The following is an 8,013-nucleotide window of genomic DNA, read 5'->3' as shown; positions in this document are numbered from 1 at the left end:
GGGCAGAGATGGAGGGGACATGAATCTGGGGACAGAGATGGGGGGACAGGAATCTGGGGGAAGAGATGGGGGACAGGAATCTGGGGGCAGAGATGGAGGGGACATGAATTTGGGGGCAGAGATGGAGGGGACATGAATCTGGGGGCAAAGATGAAGGGGACATGAATCTGGGGGCAGAGATGGAGGGGACATGAATCTGGGGACAGAGATGGGGGGACAGGAATCTGGGGGCAGAGATGGGGGACAGGAATCTGGGGCAGAGATGGAGGGGACAGGAATCTGGGGGCAGAGATGGAGGGGACATGAATCTGGGGGCAGAGATGGGGGGACATGAATCTGGGGGCAGAGATGGGGGACATGAATCTGGGGGAAAAGATTGGGGGATATGAATCTGGGGCAGAGATGGAGGGGACATGAATCTGGGGGCAGAGATGGAGGGGACATGAATCTGGGGACAGAGATGGAGGGACATGAATCTGGGGGCAGAGATGGAGGGGGGACATGAATCTGGGGCAGAGATGGAAGGGACATGAATCTGGGGCAGAGATGGAGGGGACATGAATCTGGGGGCAAAGATTGGGGGATATGAATCTGGGGGCAGAGATGGAGGGGACATGAATCTGGGGGCAGAGATGGAGGGGACATGAATCTGGGGACAGAGATGGAGGGACATGAATCTGGGGGCAGAGATGGAGGGGACATGAATCTGGGGACAGAGATGGAGGGGACATGAATCTGGGGCAGAGATGGAGGGGACATGAATCTGGGGGCAGAGATGGAGGGGACATGAATCTGGGGGCAGAGATGAAGGGGACATGAATCTGGGGGCAGAGATGGAGGGGACATGAATCTGGGGACAGAGATGGAGGGGACATGAATCTGGGGCAGAGATGGGGGACATGAATCTGGGGGCAGAGATGGAGGGGACATGAATCTGGGGGCAGAGATGGAGGGGACATGAATCTGGGAACAGAGATGGGGGAACAGGAATCTGGGGGCAGAGATGGGGGACAGGAATCTGGGGGCAGAGATGGAGGGGACATGAATCTGGGGGCAGAGATGGAGGGGACATGAATCTGGGGGCAGAGATGAAGGGGACATGAATCTGGGAGCAGAGATGGAGGGGACATGAATCTGGGGGCAGAGATGGAGGGGACAGGAATCTGGGGGCAGAGATGGGGGACAGGAATCTGGGGGCAGAGATGGAGGGGACATGAATCTGGGGGCAGAGATGGGGGACATGAATCTGGGGACAGAGATGGGGGGGACATGAATCTGGGGGCAGAGATGGAGGGACATGAATCTGGGGCAGAGATGGGGGACATGAATCTGGGGGCAGAGATGGAGGGGACATGAATCTGGGGGCAGAGATGGAGGGGACATGAATCTGGGGGCAGAGATGGAGGGGACATGAATCTGGGGACAGAGATGGGGGGACAGGAATCTGGGGGCAGAGATGGAGGGGACATGAATCTGGGGGCAGAGATGGGGGACATGAATCTGGGGACAGAGATGGGGGGACATGAATCTGGGGGCAAACATGGAGGGGGGACATGAATCTGGGGGCAGAGATGGGGGGACATGAATCTGGGGGCAGAGATGGAGGGGACATGAATCTGGGGGCAGAGATGGGGGGACATGAATCTGGGGGCAGAGATGGAGGGGACATGAATCTGGGGGCAGAGATGGAGGGGACATGAATCTGTGGACAGAGATGGAGGGGACATAAATCTGGGGGCAGAGATAGGGGACATGAATCTGGGGGCAGAGATAGGGGACATGAATCTGGGGGCAGAGATGGAGAGGACGGCATGACACTGGGGGCAGAGATGTGGGGACATGAATCTGGGGGCAGAGATGGGGGACATGAATCTGGGGGTAGAGATGGGGGACATGAATCTGGGGGCAGAGATGGAGGGGACTTGAATCTGGGGGCAGAGATGGAGGGGACATGAATCTGGGGGCAGAGATGGAGGGGACATGAATCTGGGGGCAGAGATGGAGGGACATGAATCTGGGGGCAGAGATGGAGGGACATGAATCTGGGGGCAGAGATGGGGGACATGAATCTGGGGACAGAGATGGAGGGACATGAAACTGGGGGCAGAGATGGGGGGACATAAAACTGGGGGCAGAGATGGAGGGACATGAATCTGGGGGCAGAGATGGAGGGACATGAATCTGGGGGCAGAGATGGAGGAGACATGAATCTGGGGGCAGAGATGGGGGGGACATGAATCTGGGGGAAGAGATGGAGGGACATGAATCTGGGGGCAGAGATGGAGGGACATGAATCTGGGGGCAGAGATGGGGGGACATGAATCTGGGGGCAGAGATGGGGGGACATAAAACTGGGGGCAGAGATGGAGGGACATGAATCTGGGGGCAGAGATGGAGGGGACATGAATCTGGGGGCAGAGATGGAGGGACATGAATCTGGGGGCAGAGATGGGGGGACATGAATCTGGGGGCAGAGATGGGGGGACATGAATCTGGGGGCAGAGATGGAGGGGACATGAATCTGGGGGCAGAGATGGGGGGACATGAATCTGGGGGCAGAGATGGAGGGGACATGAATCTGGGGGCAGAGATGGAGGGACATGAATCTGGGGGCAGAGATGGGGGGACATGAATCTGGGGGCAGAGATGGGGGACATGAATCTGGGGGCAAAGATTGGGGGATATGAATCTGGGGGCAGAGATGGAGGGGACATGAATCTGGGGGCAGAGATGGAGGGGACATGAATCTGGGGGCAGAGATGGAGGGGGGACATGAATCTGGGGCAGAGATGGAGGGGACATGAATCTGGGGGCAGAGATGGGGGACATGAATCTGGGGGCAGAGATGGAGGGGACATGAATCTGGGGGCAGAGATGGAGGGGACATGAATCTGGGGCAGAGATGGGGGAAATGAATCTGGGGGCAGAGATGGAGGGGACATGAATCTGGGGGCAGAGATGGAGGGGACATGAATCTGGGGGCAGAGATGGAGGGGACATGAATCTGGGGACAGAGATGGAGGGGACATGAATCTGGGGGCAGAGATGGGGGACATGAATCTGGGGGCAGAGATGGAGGGGACATGAATCTGGGGGCAGAGATGGAGGGGACATGAATCTGGGGGCAGAGATGGAGGGGACATGAATCTGGGGACAGAGATGGGGGGACAGGAATCTGGGGGCAGAGATGGGGGACAGGAATCTGGGGGCAGAGATGGGGGACAGGAATCTGGGGGCAGAGATGGAGGGGACATGAATTTGGGGGCAGAGATGGAGGGGACATGAATCTGGGGGCAAAGATGAAGGGGACATGAATCTGGGGGCAGAGATGGAGGGGACATGAATCTGGGGAAAGAGATGGGGGGACAGGAATCTGGGGGCAGAGATGGGGGACAGGAATCTGGGGGCAGAGATGGAGGGGACAGGAATCTGGGGGCAGAGATGGAGGGGACATGAATCTGGGGGCAGAGATGGGGGGACATGAATCTGGGGGCAGAGATGGGGGACATGAATCTGGGGGCAAAGATTGGGGGATATGAATCTGGGGCAGAGATGGAGGGGACATGAATCTGGGGGCAGAGATGGAGGGGACATGAATCTGGGGACAGAGATGGAGGGACATGAATCTGGGGGCAGAGATGGAGGGGGGACATGAATCTGGGGCAGAGATGGAGGGGACATGAATCTGGGGCAGAGATGGAGGGGACATGAATCTGGGGGCAAAGATTGGGGGATATGAATCTGGGGGCACAGATGGAGGGGACATGAATCTGGGGGCAGAGATGGAGGGGACATGAATCTGGGGACAGAGATGGAGGGACATGAATCTGGGGGCAGAGATGGAGGGGACATGAATCTGGGGGCAGAGATGGAGGGGACATGAATCTGGGGCAGAGATGGAGGGGACATGAATCTGGGGGCAGAGATGGAGGGGACGTGAATCTGGGGGCAGAGATGGAGGGGACATGAATCTGGGGACAGAGATGGAGGGGACATGAATCTGGGGCAGAGATGGGGGACATGAATCTGGGGGCAGAGATGGAGGGGACATGAATCTGGGGGCAGAGATGGAGGGGACATGAATCTGGGGGCAGAGATGGAGGGGACATGAATCTGGGAACAGAGATGGGGGGACAGGAATCTGGGGGCAGAGATGGGGGACAGGAATCTGGGGGCAGAGATGGAGGGGACATGAATCTGGGGGCAGAGATGGAGGGGACATGAATCTGGGGGCAGAGATGAAGGGGACATGAATCTGGGGGCAGAGATGGAGGGGACATGAATCTGGGGGCAGAGATGGAGGGGACAGGAATCTGGGGGCAGAGATGGGGGACAGGAATCTGGGGGCAGAGATGGAGGGGACATGAATCTGGGGGCAGAGATGGGGGACATGAATCTGGGGACAGAGATGGGGGGGACATGAATCTGGGGGCAGAGATGGAGGGACATGAATCTGGGGCAGAGATGGGGGACATGAATCTGGGGGCAGAGATGGAGGGGACATGAATCTGGGGGCAGAGATGGAGGGGACATGAATCTGGGGGCAGAGATGGAGGGGACATGAATCTGGGGACAGAGATGGGGGGACAGGAATCTGGGGGCAGAGATGGAGGGGACATGAATCTGGGGGCAGAGATGGGGGACATGAATCTGGGGACAGAGATGGGGGGACATGAATCTGGGGGCAAACATGGAGGGGGGACATGAATCTGGGGGCAGAGATGGGGGGACATGAATCTGGGGGCAGAGATGGAGGGGACATGAATCTGGGGGCAGAGATGGGGGGACATGAATCTGGGGGCAGAGATGGAGGGGACATGAATCTGGGGGCAGAGATGGAGGGGACATGAATCTGTGGACAGAGATGGAGGGGACATAAATCTGGGGGCAGAGATAGGGGACATGAATCTGGGGGCAGAGATAGGGGACATGAATCTGGGGGCAGAGATGGAGAGGACGGCATGACACTGGGGGCAGAGATGTGGGGACATGAATCTGGGGGCAGAGATGGGGGACATGAATCTGGGGGTAGAGATGGGGGACATGAATCTGGGGGCAGAGATGGAGGGGACTTGAATCTGGGGGCAGAGATGGAGGGGACATGAATCTGGGGGCAGAGATGGAGGGGACATGAATCTGGGGGCAGAGATGGAGGGACATGAATCTGGGGGCAGAGATGGAGGGACATGAATCTGGGGGCAGAGATGGAGGGACATGAATCTGGGGGCAGAGATGGGGGACATGAATCTGGGGGCAGAGATGGAGGGACATGAAACTGGGGGCAGAGATGGGGGGACATAAAACTGGGGGCAGAGATGGAGGGACATGAATCTGGGGGCAGAGATGGAGGGACATGAATCTGGGGGCAGAGATGGAGGAGACATGAATCTGGGGGCAGAGATGGGGGGGACATGAATCTGGGGGAAGAGATGGAGGGACATGAATCTGGGGGCAGAGATGGAGGGACATGAATCTGGGGGCAGAGATGGGGGGACATGAATCTGGGGGCAGAGATGGGGGGACATAAAACTGGGGGCAGAGATGGAGGGACATGAATCTGGGGGCAGAGATGGAGGGGACATGAATCTGGGGGCAGAGATAGGGGACATGAATCTGGGGGCAGAGATGGAGAGGACGGCATGACACTGGGGGCAGAGATGTGGGGACATGAATCTGGGGGCAGAGATGGGGGACATGAATCTGGGGGTAGAGATGGGGGACATGAATCTGGGGGCAGAGATGGAGGGGACTTGAATCTGGGGGCAGAGATGGAGGGGACATGAATCTGGGGGCAGAGATGGGGGGACATGAATCTGGGGGCAGAGATGGGGGACATGAATCTGGGGGCAGAGATGGAGGGACATGAAACTGGGGGCAGAGATGGGGGGACATAAAACTGGGGGCAGAGATGGAGGGACATGAATCTGGGGGCAGAGATGGAGGGGACATGAATCTGGGGGCAGAGATGGAGGAGACATGAATCTGGGGGCAGAGATGGGGGGGACATGAATCTGGGGGAAGAGATGGAGGGACATGAATCTGGGGGCAGAGATGGAGGGACATGAATCTGGGGGCAGAGATGGGGTGACATGAATCTGGGGGCAGAGATGAGGGAACATAAAACTGGGGGCAGAGATGGAGGGACATGAATCTGGGGGCAGAGATGGAGGGGGGACATGAATCTGGGGCAGAGATGGAGGGGACATGAATCTGGGGGCAGAGATGGGGGACATGAATCTGGGGGCAGAGATGGAGGGGACATGAATCTGGGGGCAGAGATGGAGGGGACATGAATCTGGGGGCAGAGATGGAGGGGACATGAATCTGGGGGCAGAGATGGAGGGGACATGAATCTGGGGGCAGAGATGGAGGGGACATGAATCTGGGGACAGAGATGGAGGGGACATGAATCTGGGGGCAGAGATGGGGGACATGAATCTGGGGGCAGAGATGGAGGGGACATGAATCTGGGGGCAGAGATGGAGGGGACATGAATCTGGGGGCAGAGATGGAGGGGACATGAATCTGGGGACAGAGATGGGGGGACAGGAATCTGGGGGCAGAGATGGGGGACAGGAATCTGGGGGCAGAGATGGAGGGGACATGAATCTGGGGGAAGAGATGGGGGACATGAATCTGGGGACAGAGATGGGGGGGACATGAATCTGGGGGCAGAGATGGAGGGACATGAATCTGGGGGCAGAGATGGAGGGGACATGAATCTGGGGGCAGAGATGGAGGGACATGAATCTGGGGGCAGAGATGGAGGGACATGAAACTGGGGGCAGAGATGGAGGGGACATGAATCTGGGGGCAAACATGGAGGGGGGACATGAATCTGGGGGCAGAGATGGGGGGACATGAATCTGGGGGCAGAGATGGAGGGGACATGAATCTGGGGGCAGAGATGGAGGGGACATGAATCTGTGGACAGAGATGGAGGGGACATGAATCTGGGGGCAGAGATGGAGAGGACGGCATGACACTGGGGGCAGAGATGTGGGGACATGAATCTGGGGGCAGAGATGGGGGACATGAATCTGGGGGCAGAGATGGGGGACATGAATCTGGGGGCAGAGATGGAGGGGACTTGAATCTGGGGGCAGAGATGGAGGGGACATGAATCTGGGGGCAGAGATGGAGGGGACATGAATCTGGGGGCAGAGATGGAGGGACATGAATCTGGGGGCAGAGATGGGGGACATGAATCTGGGGGCAGAGATGGGGGGACATCAAACTGGGGGCAGAGATGGAGGGACATGAATCTGGGGGCAGAGATGGAGGAGATATGAATCTGGGGGCAGATGAAAGGTGTATATGAAACTGGGGGAGAGATACAGGGGGGACATATAATTTACAGGTGACTGTAGGAGGATTAAACTGTGTGCGGGCACATGAAAAATTTATGAGAATGGGCAGAGTCAACATAAAAGTGGGCAGGGCTAAATTTGCCGCGCGACACACATTTTATCCCTCTTTCGGTTCTTCAAAAGTTGGGAGGTATGCAGACCCCCTTTCCTGACCCTCTTCTCCTCCCACACCCCCTAAGCATAACACAGCAGACCCCTCTCCTTACCCCGACAACACCTACAAGAAACAAGGAGGGAGTGTATACAAACCTCAAAGGGAAAAATAAGACTCAGCCTGCAAAACACAAGCTCTCATAGCAACATAGAAGAAATAAAGAGGGGTGTGTAGCAAAAACAAGAAAAAATGTGTTCCCTTAAGGGGTTAACCTGTGATGATGATGATAATAATAATAAATAATAATAATAATAATAATAATAATAATAATAATAATAATAATAATAATAATAATAATAATATTTTATTCTTATTTTTGGAGCATCACGCCCCCTAGTGTCCATGATACTACAGCAGCGCGTATCCTACTACCTGTGCTCGCGCCCCCTCAATCACATGACCTGTGACGTCACGCGTCCGCACGTCGTCAGCGCTAAAGTGTGTGAGAAGCCGGACACAGCCATGAGTTCAACCCGCTGACGCAACCAA

This window comes from Leptodactylus fuscus, chromosome 1, assembly GCF_031893055.1.
Source record: "Leptodactylus fuscus isolate aLepFus1 chromosome 1, aLepFus1.hap2, whole genome shotgun sequence".
Classification (NCBI taxonomy): domain Eukaryota; kingdom Metazoa; phylum Chordata; class Amphibia; order Anura; family Leptodactylidae; genus Leptodactylus; species Leptodactylus fuscus.
The sequence above is the reverse complement of the archived record's forward strand: the minus strand, read 5'-3'. Positions refer to the sequence as shown.